Genomic DNA, 16,637 nt, shown 5'->3' with positions numbered 1-16,637 from the left:
TTGTTTGAAATGTAACTGCTGATTGTACTCTGTGATACTGTGAACACCTGTGCGAGTGTTTCTACAGAAAATTCCATAACTTTGAAGTGTTTATTTTGATAAAAATAAGTTGTATTAACCTATCATCGGACCTCAGTGTATTCAATCCGTTACGAACCCGTAACGCTTTTTAACTCTATTTTCTCATCCAAAATCTAAAAATAAAAAGTCGTGTGCGTTTGCCATGGCAACTTAAATCGTTTTCTTTTTCTTGATCGCGCTGCAACAATAGCGCTTATAATTAGGTACGGAACAGAATTCATTAGCTTATATTGCGGACTTTGCTAGAATTAATTGCAAAATTCCAGTGACTCAGTATTTGGTCGAGAAATCTAAAAATATGAAAATTCCATAACAAGTGTACACTATTAGTTTAATGCTAAAAGTTACAAATGTGTGAAAAATATTTACAATAGTTCATAACAAAACCTGTTTGCGTATCAAGATCTACTTACTCAGTAATTTTATGAGTCGCACAAATATAATAAATATTTGTAATTCTCGCCCCTCTCATAACAGCTCTTCAAGACATTTTCGTCTGCGAAAAGGGAAAAACCTTTTGTTAAAATTAACTGTTTTGTTAAAAAAACTTTTTGTTAAAATAAGTTTATTTTTTAAGGTAAGTTGTATAATTAAAATATTTGATTTGGAGAATCTCTACATTATTATTGCTATGTTCAAGTAAAACTTTAATTTTTATTTTCAGTATTATATTTGGGGAAACGAATCTTAAAAGGTCTTCGAAGTGACAGATTTCAAATACGGGATCACACTTCGGTAGATATAAAACATTTTCTTGTTCATGGAATCCTTTCAAATTTGCATTCAAAAATATAAGTATTTTTAATCTAATGCTTAGGACTAATGTATTCTGACAGTTTCTTTTTGACTCTGGAAAATTAAACTTCTTAGAAAGCGTATCACATTGTAAGCGAAATTCGTGCCTGAGTCATTTATTTCCTATTAAAGAAACATTTAAATAGGTCTTTTCAATACATTTCGGTAAGCAGAATTATAAAACAAATTTTAAGGTTTACTTGATGGTTAAAATTTTAAAAAAGTGCAGCTAAATATTAAAAAACTCGTTTTGCGAAAATAGCAAAAATTGAGACAACTCTATCAACTGCACTTAACTTTTTTTTAATTTTCGTGCACCATACTTATGTTGTGATAGCCACTCTGTAGCTTCATATTTCATTTCATCTTATATTGACTTTTGCTTCTGCAATGATTCTGTGTAAACATTATTTCAGATGTGAAGAATAGATAAAATTCGCAAAGAAACAACCGGCTATTTGCCTAGATGTTGAGCAGTGGCTTTATGGTTGGCAGAAGATTCTTTATCAGATCTCTATTTGGCAGTTGGGAATATTGCAGTACTACGGGTGAAGTTCCTTCAACGAGACAGAGCCCTTAAAACTAACAGTTCGCGTAAGCGTTTTAAAAGGAACTGGCAGCGGAAATGCAACAATGGCGATGTGAAAAATCTAAGATGAGTACCGTCATTTAAAAATTAGATTTTTTTTAGAAAAGCAACTTCCTGGCTTAGTATGTATGACGTTCACTCATAGCGGGAGCTCAACTGTGGCACCGTGAACCTAAGACAGATGATGTAAGAGCAATAAACGCCCAGAATGTGGAAGCGGTATGGTGCGTTTTCGAAATCTTATGTATAGACAAGTGGCCTTCTTCTCATTTTGAAGGTCAAGAGTGCAAAATTTCATCAAGATCGGAATGAAACTGTAGATTTACATGAAGTATACACACAAAGAAACGGGCACAGTTTTTTATATGTACGGGTGATTCTACTAAATTCGGTCAGTGTTAATTTAGAAGTCAAACAACAAAAATCAGCGTTATATCTGCAAATTTTCACAGGACTCGTTTCCATGGTTTTACCAAACCACCATCCTCAGCTGCCAAAGTGCAATTACTGTTATTTCACAGGTCCAGTTAGTAACAATTTATATGAATTTGGGTGTATTTGTTTTAAATCGCTTCGTTTGTTAATAAATATTTGAGTTAATTTGAAAGAAAAATTAAAAATCTTACGCTTTGTTGAATGAGAAAACACTGCCGCGTGGGAAGTATATTTTAATTTGGTCAGTGACAACACATTTATTTTAAACCGCCGAGTTTCTTTTTTAAATTCGGGTGGCAACACTTTTATGTCGCCGAGTTTTAGGATTAAATCTGAAAAAGAAATACCTCTGCAAGATGGCAATACAAAGCTTTACGGATGACCGAGAGCACACGTCCTTATTACGTTGTATTATTGATTTAATCTAAATAACAGTGCAATTACTATTAATTTTATTAACATACAAGTAATCTAATCTCATTATCTGTTTATATGCTTACATATTTTTTGTTTTGTTACATATTATAGCTGTTTTATATGCTTACATATTTTTTGTAAAAATATGGATGTAGTGATTCGTAGAAGGCGTTGGAAGTTTTTTTCTAAAAGCGGACGGTAAACGGAAATGTTCGGCTTCAATCTGTTAACGAAAAGTTACATTAAGGATCATTTAACGTTGAAAAATATTGCTTATTTTTTCAATATCATTTGTAATGTTAACGAGCAAGAATTTTAAATTCTATAGCTACAATTAAAGCAATGCGAGAATTTCATCCAGCTACCGTAAGGTAACTGAAGGGGGAATTCTCGCTTGAAAAATTGAATTCCTATTTAGTAGTGATAGTTTTAAATAGTAAAGACGTGGAATATTTCGCAGGTAATTAATTGTTCACTTATCTGACCATTCACCGATAAATTTTTATTATCTCGTCACGTGGTGTTGGCAGAAAAATCGAAAAACTTTATCTTTTTCATTATTAAAATAAAAATCTACGACTTTTTATGTGTTTATAGGATTTTGTTGATTCGTAACAAAGGAGAGTTTCTTCACTTTACTGATTTCTTAGTTCATTTGAAAGAAATATTCTGCTAAAAGCAGGAGGGAAGTCGCATACAGCTGCGAGAAGGAATTGTATGGGAAAAAAAGCCTTTCGTTTTAGATTAAAACTTGAATTAAATTGTTTATATTTAAAGAATGATTGTAAAAAACGTACTTCTATAAAATAATTTCTTTACAAAATTGGAAGATAAGCGTGCCAAAGTAAAATTTTAAGTTAGGTAACCCAGCAACGGTATTCTGCATAAATCTCTATCGATTTCGAGAGTAGTCAACCACAGATCCCTCTTCCTTAGGAGCAAAAATCATTCCACTTGCTTCCGAAGAAGATGTATCTGATCATTCTCAAATTTCATACCGACTTCAAACGCCCAAACGATCTTTAGAAATTCTACAAATGTGGAAACTGTTAGAAATATCTCGAGAAAATGTAATTTTTATAGCCGAATAACTCGAAAAATTCATTTTTTCTCAGTAAAGCAAATCGAAGGGCGTGATTATAATTTCCTAAGAACGGTATTAAAAAGCGTCACTTTTTGGAATTTGGCTATATTTTCACATAAAAATGAATTTTATATTTCAATGAACTATTAAAATATTTATTATTAAAAACAATTGGTGTTAGGAAATTCCAGTGTTGAATTTCAAATGAAGAAGCTTCAATAAAAGATGGTGCAGGTAACCAGATAGTTTTCCACTATATAAATGCTTGCGGCATTTAAATTTTACATTTTAGTGATTATACAATTAATATCATAAAATGGAGTATTTCAAAATATTTTGAAATACACCATAAGTAAGCGCTATCAGAACATGATCCGACACATAATCCTCAAATTTGCGAACTGTGGGTTCTTTGCAATGTAATCAAAACATCATTTAATTCAGACTTCAATCCTATTGAACAAGACAAAATTAGTAAAAACAAAATTTTCAATAGGAATTCTCTTAGAAGAAAGCTCACCACAAAAGGAGGGGGGAAAGCAAATCTCACGCAAAATCTTACGAAATCTATGCCTAGAAATCTCGGTGAATTCATGTAAAGAAAATGTGACCCAGTATATTCTTATAACAATTCTTATAGTTTTTTACTTCCTTGTAATAAGTAAAGGAAGTATTGTAATTATAAAAATTTTGGGGTATCATATTTCAAAGAAAATATCCATTTTGACTGTTATCGAATGTAATTTAACGATGTTTTTGCGTGGCATCTCTTCGTAAATACAGAATAGAATAAAGGACACTTTTTCCCAAAACGGGTTGCAAAAAGGATTTAAAATGGATTCAGAAGAGATTTTTTTTGTGATGTCTGTCTGTACATATATGCGTATGTACGTATCTTGCATAACTCACCTTTACGCAAGTTGTTCACGACGTTGAGAACTTTGCCGCCTTGGGCGGTCGCTGATTTAAACGTCCCTCTTGAGAGTGAAAGAAATAACTAAACAAATGTGTAAATAATGGGAAATAAATTTAAACTCTATACTTATTTTTGAAGAAAAGTTTTAATTCGAAAGTTTTAAAATTATATCATTCTGCTTTTTTTTTTAAATTCGTTTGTATGTTTTCAAAACCTTCAATGATAAACATATACTTGATGTTTAGAGTGGCTTTAATACATATAGTATAGAAAGATTTCTTAAATCCAAACATTTACAGTTCAGAAATACTACTGAAATAATTTTTATTTAGAAAATTCTTCTCACAACTAGCAGCACTTAACAGCAATTGTGAGGATAGTTCGCAGGAGAATTACAATACTTGGAACTTTGTTTCTGAGATTGCATTTTAGAATAAATTGCAAAAATCCAAAAGTTAAGGGCTTGTTTCATTTTCCCTAGCAATAACGGAAATAAAATTCTCGAAATACTTTTCTCCCAATAAGGAATCTCAATTTAGTTCATATTCGTGTTTTTCATTCGAAAGTTTCGACGGAGTGTAAAAGGTATAAAAAGAGGTAGTATGTAAAAGTATTTAGCTGTTAGTGATTTCTTTGAGTATTTTACTTCGAGTAACTGGAATTAAAGAATACCATTACCAAATACAGTGGGTACAAAAAGTATTTGCACACATACATTTTTGTTCACTATTTATAAGAAAATGCATTAAGAAATACAAAAATTGGCATTTAAAAAATAGAATAAGCTTATTCATTTAAATTAATTACAAAAATACAACAATATTAATAAAAAAACATTTTTTGCAACAATATTAAAATAGCTTATGTCAAAAAAAGTATTTGCACATTCAACTCAACTTTAGCAAATTTGCATTTTTATGCTATTATTTGACAGTCATCTCGCAGTAAGTAAATAACATACGTAAGACGACTATAAAAGGAGGTGATGTCGAAACGTTATCAGTTGATTGTCGATTCAAATTGTAATGGCACCTAGGAAATCTGAATTGCCGATTTCGTTGCGAGGAAAAAAATTTTCTCTAAGTGAAAATGGCCTAAGTTATCAAGAAATAGGTAAAAATGTAAATGTTTGCTTCTCTGCTGTTCAGTATGTTAGAAAATGTTATAAAGAAAGAGGATCTACATCAAATAACTTGCGCTCTGGATGCCCAAAGAAACTTTCACTGCGAATGATGCAAAAAATCATAAGAGAAGCATAAAAAAATCCATTTGTTAGTGCAATTACTTTAGCCAATGATGTCGCTTCAACATCTGGAGTTCAAATCTGTGCCCAAGGTGTTCGAAATGTCCTGCACGATGCACACATTTATGGGAGATCACCAAGGAAAAAACCTCTCATAACTGAACGAAACAGACTGAAGAGACTTGAATTCACTAAGGAATATATGAATAAGCCAATTGATTTCTGAAAAAATGTCATATTCTCCGACGAGAGTAAGTTCAATATCTTTAAATCAGATGGCAGGAAATTAGTTTGGAGAAAAACTTGTACTGCTTTTCATACCCAAAATGTGTTACCTACAGTTAAACATGGAGGAGGTTCTGTTATGATTTGGGGGGTTCATGGCTAGCAAAGGAGTTGGTAATTTGCGTTTCATTGATGGGAATATGACAGCTCGAACCTATATTGATGTGTTGCGAGATAATTTGCCACAAAGTGCAATAAAATTGGGTATCAGTAATTCGTACTATTTTCAGCAAGACAATGATCCCAAGCACACTGCCGGTATACACACGTATGTGGTTGCTTTATAATGGACCCAGAAAACTTGCCACTTCACCACAATCACCAGACTTAAATCCTTTGGAAAATTTGTGGAATTCTTTGGATTTAAAAATAAGAAAAAGGAATATTTCAAGCAAATCTGCCCTTAAACAAGCCCTTATTGAAGAGTGGTTGAATACTGACCCTACTGTTACAGAAAATTTAATTGAATCAATGCCAGCAAGATTACAAGCAGTAATAGATGCTAAAGGAATGCATACTAAATATTAATTATTTGAAATTTGCTTATATATTTTATTTCTTTTGTATTCATGCAGATGTGCAAATACTTTTTTGATACGATATTTTAATTTTGTTATAAAAAAGCATTGTTATTTATATTATTGTAATTTTTCTGTTTGTTTTGGATGATTAAACGTATTCTGATTTGGCAATACCAATTTTTTATTTCTTAATGCTTCTTTTTATGAATTGCAAACAAAAATGTAGGTGTGCAAATACTTTTTTTACCCACAGTAATACTTATCTTGCAAAATGAAATAGAAGTAGATATTTCATTCACTAAAATTGTGAATTTTAAAACCAGGTGAGATTCTATCATAAAACGAATTAGTTCTAGAGAGATAAGTAAAGCATTTCCAAGGAAACTGGTATATGTCTGCTATCCTAAGAAATAATACGAGTACTTGAGAGGCGGAACAAATAGGGTATGCTCTCTCAAAGTAAGTGAGGCATTTCTGTAAAGTTAACAACAAAAACTTGTATTCTTGCCACATTGGGAGCACACTGTCTAGCATTAACATTAGAATGCTGTAAAAGTAGCTTAACCCATCCACTGCATTTATTTTTGAAAATGCATCTCAATTAGAAGTTTAAAAGTACGCTTTCTTCCGTAAAAAGCTTAGTTCTGTGCCAGGCTTAGAAACACAGTTTTGTCCCATAATATTTACTAGTTTTCTTCTATTTTTAATCCTAAACACTTGGGTATTTCTTTTACGTCTTACATGCTCTTCCCTTAGGCGCTATACGGAAAGAAAGGGATGCCATGTGGAGGTCTTCTTAAGGGAAACTGGCTCGTATTCACGTTACACATGGGGAAAACCACGAAAAGGCCCATGCAGCCAACCCGTTCGCCGGGAACGTGAATCCCTGACCAAACCACCAGTGTTCACACTTACGTATTATTAACGCAAGCACCTTAGTAGAAGTCGCCAGATTTTGGTAACCATGCGCATAACTATTTTTTAGGTAACCATTCTGCTAACAATACTTCACTCAAGCAACTGTCTCATCCGGCGAAAAATGTTACATTATCAGGTGGTGGATCCAAACTGTCTTTTGACTCTTCTGTTGCTTCTATCTCTGAACTGCCCTCCTCCAGCGGCCGAGCGAAAAATAGCTGCACACTGGCTGCATGGGGGTTTTCGTGGTTTTCCCCAATGTGTAACGTGTACACGAGCCAGTTTCCCTTAGAAATTCCCCCACGAAGGCATCCCTCCTCTTGGGCAGATAGCCCTCGAGGCTTTGCCTTAATCACACACACACACACTGAACTGCCCTCGTGCCCTCGTTTTTTTATTATTATTATTTTTTTTATTACTCCAAATGGGCAATTTGCTCTGAAAGACTATTAATTTCGTTTTGGCATTTTGCGTCGAAACCCTTTAATAGGCTGTATCATTTTTCAAATCGTTGCCACCATATATGATCGCCCTCTCTTATATTAAAAAAAATAAATAATGAAGAATCTGCATAAATGAATGTATGTTTCTCGCATTGTGATAAAACAACGGTACCTAGAGCCATCAAAATTTGAATAAAGCAATCTTCCATAGAATATGGGCATGTGAAAGCCCTAATTTGAATTTGAAATTTGTTTAATTATCGATTTCAGATTTTGTAACACTTCAACGAATTTTTGATTAAAAATCTAAACGATTTCAAAGTGAGCGATGGATTAAAAAAAACATTTTTATCGCGAGACTGCATTGGAAATTAGGAAAAATGAAAAATGAAGATAGGCTCATTTTAAAATTAATTTGAGATATTGCTGTTGAACTGAATTTTATAGTTTTCCGTACGTAGAACATGATATTTAATAAATAAAGGTAACACACAAAACGTTAAAGAAACGCCCCTTTGGGCGTCATTTGAAATCCTGAACCTTTTAGAATTTTTGTCTTCCCCCCCCAGCTTCCTTCCTTTTTCTTTTCTGTAAAAATCGCCACTATGACAGTTGGTTTTTCTTTGTGTCATTTTCGTAATCCTCTAAATAAGTAATATTTTATGTATTGATTCTCCTCCACTGTCAATATGTGTGATGACGTCGCATAAATTTGAAGTCTTACAGCTTTATGAAATCAGTTGAGACTTCATCAGTTTCTAATGGAAACGAAATTATTCGCCAATGCGTTTGTAAGTAAATAAGTAAGTGATTTCATCAGAAAAAATTCATTTCAATTGAGTTTATCTGACAAACAAGAGGAATTATATAATCGGCTGTTATTTTCAATGTGGAGATTTCTTATTGGCTGGAAATCTTAACGGTCCTTGCTTACAAAAAGGCTTGAATTAGTGAATCTCGTGCCTTTCATTTACTTCCGGAATGGAATTGCAATGTGCGCTCTGGATACTATTATTTAATTGTTGCATAATCAATATTTTCCATTGTGTTGAGGGATGCATTGGGCTGGGGGGTGCTTGTTAATGTAAATTTCGAACTTCTTTCCATCGGCAAGTTTGTAGGTATTGATGGTGTCCGGTTTATGTATTCCCAAGTACGCCAGTGGTGGATTATGATACGCGGAAAGATCGTCATTCGGCCGCCAACCCTGGTGTGTGTACTTCTGTGCTTTCGGATTTTTGTAATTGTGTTTTTCGGATAGTGAAATGAACGGGGACTCACTTCTCATGTTCCCAGCTATGGAAGGAGAAAACCGCGCTATTCCTAAACCGGATTCTGCGCTTCCAAGTTATGACCTCTGTCTGGTGACTTCAGATTTTTGGCTCAAGTTATAATAACTCATAAAAGACTCATGAAAGATTCTTACGATTCACGAAGTACGTAAGCGGTTATTGTTTTGAAAATCTCGGTGTGAAAGACTTTGGGTGATGATCGACCAGGCGCGAGGTAAGTTCGAACAATTTGGTTCCAATCCCTTTAATGTTGTGTATAATTGCTCTAAAAATTTATTCTTGTAGCCATGTTATCTTTGATTGTACCAATGTTTATTCTAATAATGTCTCGGCTATTAGTAATCCTGAAAGTGACAATGTTTATCTAATGGATTTTTTGGGTACTATTCGAATTTGAGGGCCGTAAAAAAGCGCCAAACTATTGTTGATGCCAGTGCTGCCAAAAATAATTGCGGCAACACTAATGCAAGAAAGGAAGTATAGTAGTAAATAACTAAGATTGATGTTTTAATTTAGATGAAAGGTTAATTTCGTATAATACTTTTTTATTATTATAATTTATATAAAAAAAGGCTAAACATGGCGGAATGGAAGCATAAGAGTAAATATCTACTTCAAATCATTATTATAATTTATATAAAAATTGCTAACATAACTTAATGGATACCTGCATTGCTATTTCGCTACCGAGTTATCGCTAAAGCATAATTTCATCTCGTTGGTTGTTCAAACATAATTTTCTATAATGAATGATGCCTTTTCTTTGAAAAATTTCTCAGTTAAAGTACAGAATCGCCCACTTATTTGTTTGCCGCTTTTTACAAGGGTAAAAAAATTGGATTTTTGTCAATTTGTTTTTACTTTTTAAGTGAAAATAGGTCGATGTGTACATAGATAAATTCAAGGGTGTGCTAAGTGCCATTTTTGTGCAACTCTGGGATTTTTTTTAAGTGAAAATAGGTCGATGTGCACATTGTATATGCACATGAAAATAGGTCGCACATTGTATATGCACATGAAAATAGGTCGATGTGCACACCGAGTATGTGCAATTCTTAAAAACGCGTCAAGCAGTGGGTGATTCTGCACTTTACCCAAAATTCTATCGCAGATTTTTCGTCATGGGCAATTCCCAAATTGTTAAATCCATAGGATATCAAAAAAGGATTTAAAAATTAAACTAGTATTTCAATGGCGTCTTAAGAAACATAGAATTATATAAACTTACGCAATGTGAAATCGGTGCGTACGCTAGATTAGGCGCGCTGTTAAATGGGCGCGTTTGCTAGATTTGGCGCTTTTGAGCATACATTTTCGCTGCAATTTTTTTACGGTCCTCAAAACGGAATAGTACCAATTGTTTTAAGTGCGGAAATGAACCTAGTGCAAGCAACATTAGAAACTGTTCTAAGAAATCGAATGGAACTCTGTATGCCGTTGGCTTTGTTTCGGTCCAAACTAGGGACAAGGCAAGTAAGTTCTAAAGAGATAAGTAAAGCATTTCCAAGGAAACTGGTATATGTCTGCTATCCTAAGAAATAATACGGATACTTGAGAGGTTAAATAACACGGCTACTTTGAAGCTCGATATCGGTCTACCCCAGGGGTTCTCAACCGGTGATACGTAAAGAGAAAAATAGGTGGTACTATTAGATTCAAAAATAAAAACCCCAACATCCTGATTGAGTTTTTTCTCCAATACTCGTAAATTTATGCGATCTGAGCTTTTTTCAAGTGTGGTAGTGGTAGTAGTACTTAGTAGTGGTGGTGCTAGAGGTTTCTCAATCTTTGTTTAGATGGTACGTGTTAGTCAAAAGGTTGAGAACTCCTGATCTGCCTCATTAAAATAAGTTTCAGGGATTGTGTAAAGCATGTGATAAATGTGTGAATAAAGTAATGCTATCAATGATAAGTGCGTGACAAGTTATGGACAATAATAAGTTATGGATAACGACGAGCGAAGAAGTGTTACGCATATCCAACGCCCTAAAATACGATGATCCAGGCAAATGTTAAGTTCATGGAATTTTTTTAAATACTTAAACAGGTTAGGGGTACACATTTTTCTGAATTTTTTTTTCGCTGGTGACTTTCTGAAAACGTATCCTAAGAGGGATAATAATCACAAAGTAATTTCTAAATATCTTATAGATAAGCAGATAGATCATTACATTGTAGGAACTCGGTAGAAATTCGAACGTCCAATTAAGATGGTAATTAGGGGTTTACCCACGTACACTGCGAAAAAAAAAGAGGGGCCAGTTCTATATCTCTTGTTTTACTGGACCGCTTGACGAAATTCAAATTGCGTTTTTCATGTCTCGAGAACACGACTTAGGATACGTATTATATACATATATATATACATATATTAGAAGAATCATATATATATATATAATGTATTTAAACACAAAATCGGACTTTTTCCGAAATGACATGCCAATTCTTTTCCATATTTCGATTCTACCACTCAAATTATGCCAAGCTGCCAAATTTTGTAAAAATCGCACGAGTAGCTCTTTTAAAAATAGCTCTCAAAATTTTAGCTCCTCTATGTTAATTGAATTTGATATATATTTATTAATATCTATATAAGATATATAAGTTTCTAAGACTCAAATTATGCCTAAATATTAAATTATGCAAAATTTGATGCGAAATTTACGGAGAAATTCAAAAATTTATCTTTGCCACTTTTTTTTTTTTTTTCAGTTTGCACCAAGAATAATTTGCTTGGTGAACTTCTAAATATGTAGCAACCTAATTTTCTTTTCCCTTTTTTTTTTTTTTTTTGCATTACAGGCGAGAGGAAAAAGGTCATGGTTTATACTTTAACATAATTTTAACAAAGAACCACATTTGACGTTATTATCCCTCAAAAAAAGGATGCCAAATTTCAAAACGCGCCTGTTTGTAATTTCACCTATATCTTAGAACATTTTGAATAAGAAAACTCCTAATTTTTTTTGCAGGAGTGCCTAAAATTACATCTACCTTAAGAGAATGTTAATCGTTTTAATACAAATATTTATTATAATACTAATATTTTTCGAAAAATTTATTATAATACAAATATTTTTTCGAAAAATTATGAAAAATATTTAAAAATATGAATTTTAAATTAAATTATAAAAAGTGCTCGAATTATATTTGGATTAAACCTAAATTTCGAATTCTGGAAGAATATATATCAAATTCAATTAACTCTGATAAGCTAAAATTTGGAGAGCTCATTTTTAAAAAAACTACTCGTGCGATTTTTACAAAAGTTGGCATAATTTGAGTCGTAGAATCGAAATATGGAAAAACATTGGTATGTCATTTCAGAAAAAGTCCGATTTTGTGTCGGAATACCTGTATTTAGAACAGTGCTGTCTATAAATCTAATATATATCCTAAGTTGCGCTTTCGAGACATGAAAAACGCAAGTTGAATTTCGTCAATCGGTCCAGTAGAACAGGAGAGGTCCCCTTTTTTTTTTTTTTTTTGGTTGTTGTTTGTTTGTTTGCGCAGTGTACATGCATAAAGGGCAAATTGAGAAGGAGCTGCAAAATTTAGGTTTTACAATAAAGAATATAGCACAAATATTTCAAGAAACCAATGTCTTTGTAGCAAATACAGTTACAGTTTGTTTCTGCTGGCGAACGCATTTATGAAGTTACTAGATTCTTATATTTTAGTAGTACAATAGTTCCCTACAGAGGAAGAGGCGGCGTGGTCCAGTTTCTGAAATGTAATTTAAGGAACTGGTGCGTTAAATGTGCTTGTCAGCAGATAGCAGAAAATTGCATCTAAAAATTATTAGACGTGGTTAAATATTGTAGGCAAATTTTCGGGGATGGCCTAAATATCGAGCATCCAGTTTAAATACTAATACAAATAACAATTCTGTAATAAAAAGTCGTAGTGTGAATGTATCGACTCGCATTTCATTTGCTGATGTTATTCAAACTTGTGCACGTATTCGTAAAGACACGCGTAGCAATAACTCAGATCAGCCGGGAATGCCAAGTTATTGGTGGTACGTTGAATGTTTTCAAAGATATATGCTGCATCTTCAAGGAGTTAAGCAAAATGTTTGAAGATATTTTACACCTTTTAATACCGGTTTGTAATCTATACGGTCTGTAATTTGTGCACAATCTTGTTAAAAAAATTACAGACCGTATTCCTGAAATACAGACTACGAAAAATACCTCGATAAATTATTTTTTGTATTTTCTATTTCTGGAGAAATTTTTAAAGTGCTAAATAAGTCTGCTAATTCTGATGAAATTTTTATTATAGTGTAAATTGGTTCTGTACATTATTTTCTCTAATTAACTTCTGGCCTCTAGTGTAGAATAGGGTTCCCCTTTGATTGGCGACAAATTTTGTTCAATTTTGGCGATGAAACTCTATTTCTGGTTACCATGATAGTATTAACTTGCTTTTAGCTTTCTGACTTTTTAAAGTAAAAATAGATCGATGTGTACATATACAAAGTCAAGGCAGTGCTCAATGCCAAGTTTGTGCAATTCTCTTATTCTTTTTTTAAGTGGAAATAGACCGATGTGTACATAAAAACTAAGTTTTTGTAAATTTTGACTTTTTATTTTGGTTTTGTGTAGCAGCCATATTGAAATTGTGCCTTCCTGGCGCCGATCTTGGCGTCAAAAATGAATCTCCAAAAAGGCAAGAGGCACCCAATTGTAAACTTTTACCAACACGCAGAATATTACCTTCTGATGTTTACTTTACGCGTTCTTTTTCTGGGACCCATGCGTTCGTACTTTCTTGCATGTGTTTTCTTTGATTTAACAGCTTGTGACTTTCACTGACTCATACTGTGTGTGACTTTTCAATGACTCACACTGTGTTTTTTGATTCACTTGTGACTTTCACTGACTCACACGTGTGACTTTTCACTGACTCACATTGTGTTCTTTGATTCAACAGCTTGTGACTTTTCACTTTTAATATTAGTGACTCTAATTCTAAAATATTTCGCTTAACAAAAGCTTTTAACTTCTGGGCATTGTTCTTACGTTTCACTTATGAGCTTAGAATTAATTTTTGCAGGTACTGTCAGAAATGAATTCGAAACTTTAAAGTTTATTCGACTAGGGGTGGGGCATTATGCCCATGTACCCTGGTGTTTAAACACCACTTACACCTCGTGAATTATTTCTTTTGGTGCCTGATTGGTTCTGGTGATAAAGTCTCTTGAGAGGTTCTAGAATATTCTACAAACTTCTATTCACAGAAGGGGGAACCCTTCTGTGACTAGAAGTATTTGCCTTCTATTAAATTAAACAAAGTAAACAAGAATACGAATCGAAGAAGTCGGATATTTCCAGTTCATCCGCTCGCTATAGCAGAGTTGTTGCCAATAGGAGTCACAAGCTGATGATATCACACAATACTGGGTGGTTAGGCCTACTATTTACGAGCTGGGTTGATTAGGGGTTAGGGCAGGGGTTCTCAACCTTTTGACTGACGGGTAACATCTAAACAAAAATTTAAAAAATTTAGTACCACCAGTACATTTTACAATGATTATTTCTCAGAGTTATCAAAGAAATAATAAATATTGTCATTTGCACAACCTGTTGACTATTTGTATTAAATAGTCACACATAAAAAATATTAGATTAAAAATTGGTTACCATTTTAATCATCGAAATTTAAGTTATAATACTTTACTTCAAACATTTAGTGTGCAATTTGAGCCTGTTTTAGGGAGATAAATTTCTTTATGTCTGATCTTATTTCACTTGCTTTTAATCGTAAATTAGGGTACACTTTTAATTTTGTTCTGTATTTATTTTTCAAATATAACATGGAAGAAAATCCTTGTTTTATGAAAATTATCATGAAGGAAAATGGGCTGTGCAAAAAGGCATTAAAATGTAATAGCTTAATTTGAAGTGCATTTAAATTCTTTTTTTTTCGGTTCAGCCTAAAGTTAACAAGTGTGTTATTTTTGAAATCTTCAGATCGATCGTTATTTTTGAAATCTTCAGATTGTTCGATCACAAGAAATTTATATCAATTGTTCTGTTTCTTCACGAGATAAAATTTCAGGTACATTTCAACAAAATACATTTCTAATCCAATTTTCATTTCCATCATCATCTGGAAATACATGTTCAAATAATTTATCAATGATAAAAAATAATGATTTTTAATGTCGGATGCTAATTTTTCTTTTATTTTCAAATTATTTTCGGTTAGAAAACTCTCTGAAAATGGTAAAAAGCTTAAAATAATATTATCCAATTCTTTGGCTACTTAAACTTTGCAGTAAGCAGTCGGTAAGTTTGGTTTTAGGTGCGATTAACACCAGAATGTTTTCTTGTTAAAGCTCGAGCTCCGTCAGCACATACGGCAATGCATTTATTCGAAGGAATATCATTATCAGACGTAAAATTGTCAATTACTTTTAGTCTCCTTTATGGAATTTGCCATTTCCTGAATTCGTCGACTTGCTGTATCTTACCCGAGTTTTCGCTGAATAATGTTAAAACGATATCTTTAGCTACTGGTAATACAAGGTTTTCTTCAATAATGTGAGCCTGCCCCTTCTTGGCAATTCTTACTAGGTAACTAGCTTCCAAAGTTTTTTCACATGCGGCACCAAAATCTTTCATTGCTTCTTTACTATTTTTAAACTCCCATTGTTTCCTCTCAAAATACTTTTCAGATTTATCCTTAGATTCAAGATGTCTTCCAAGAAAGGATGGTTTTATACTTTGATTTGGATAATAGTTCACCTCAAACAACACATCGAGGTTAAGGGTCCATTTCATCTGCGTTCCAAGGAAATCCAAATCATTGTACCTTTCATTATATTTTAGTATATAACACATTTTTCTTTTCTTTTCTTTTAATTTTTTGTTTTCAATATTTTTAGTGCAAGTAGGCATTCTTAGTTCTGGATCCATCACCTGTGAATCGTCCCATTTCCGCTTAGTCAATCCTAGCCATTTTTTCATTTTGCAAATCTAGGTTTGTTTTATTAATTTTTCACAAATATTTCAATACCCAGACAGCAAAAACCATAAGGTAGCAATGCCAGGCGGGTGGACTTCTTTCCTCTTTCTTACCCAGACAGCAAATCGGCGTAAAAAATGATTCTAATTGAAAATAGAGCCCGGAAAAGTTGAGGACATAAAGTGTAGACATGCTAATAAATCGATGAGTTTTAAACAATGAGATACTTTTATCTTTTTATAGGAGCTTATTTTTATTTCCTATTATATACAACATCCATTTCCATTACTCCTTTTAAAAACATCATTTATGACAAATTTTGTTACGTCTATGGCTAAAATAATATTCGTGAAAATTAAAACTGATTATTTTGCTAAGGTCTATGAGCGGAGATTGAGCTTGAAAAAAAGCTCAGATGCATAAATTTACGAGTATTAGGGGAAAAACGTGAAAAGGGTATTGTGATACTTAATTTTTGAATTTAATAGTTAAAAATACTTTGTTTCTTTGTTTTTCCACCAGTGGAGAATCGTTGGGTTAGACAGAGTTTATTGATTGTTTATTAAATGTTTACACAGAATTTGTTAAATTTAGCTCAGGTCTTTATTTTTCCTACGTTAGCTGGTAATCATTTGCCTACCAA

At 32.9% G+C, this 16,637-nt stretch overlaps 1 long non-coding RNA gene across 3 annotated transcripts in view; it reads left to right on the top strand.

The window, feature by feature from the left end:
* The first annotated feature begins 751 nt into the window (after positions 1-751).
* LOC146999032 (uncharacterized) overlaps positions 752-16,637 on the top strand; it is a 56,853-nt gene continuing 40,967 nt past the window's right edge. The window contains exon 1 of one of the 3 annotated variants that reach the window (XR_015039952.1): positions 752-816. This is a non-coding gene — a long non-coding RNA (uncharacterized LOC146999032). Of the gene's footprint in view, positions 817-8,696; positions 9,234-16,637 lie in introns of those variants that run through there. The other 2 variants (XR_015039942.1, XR_015039936.1) reach the window with 2 other exon arrangements.

This window comes from Stegodyphus dumicola, chromosome 1, assembly GCF_044657685.1.
Source record: "Stegodyphus dumicola isolate Sdum_Otavi_A_Nest chromosome 1, ASM4465768v1".
Lineage (NCBI taxonomy): Eukaryota > Metazoa > Arthropoda > Arachnida > Araneae > Eresidae > Stegodyphus > Stegodyphus dumicola.
The sequence above is the reverse complement of the archived record's forward strand: the minus strand, read 5'-3'. Positions and strand labels throughout refer to the sequence as shown.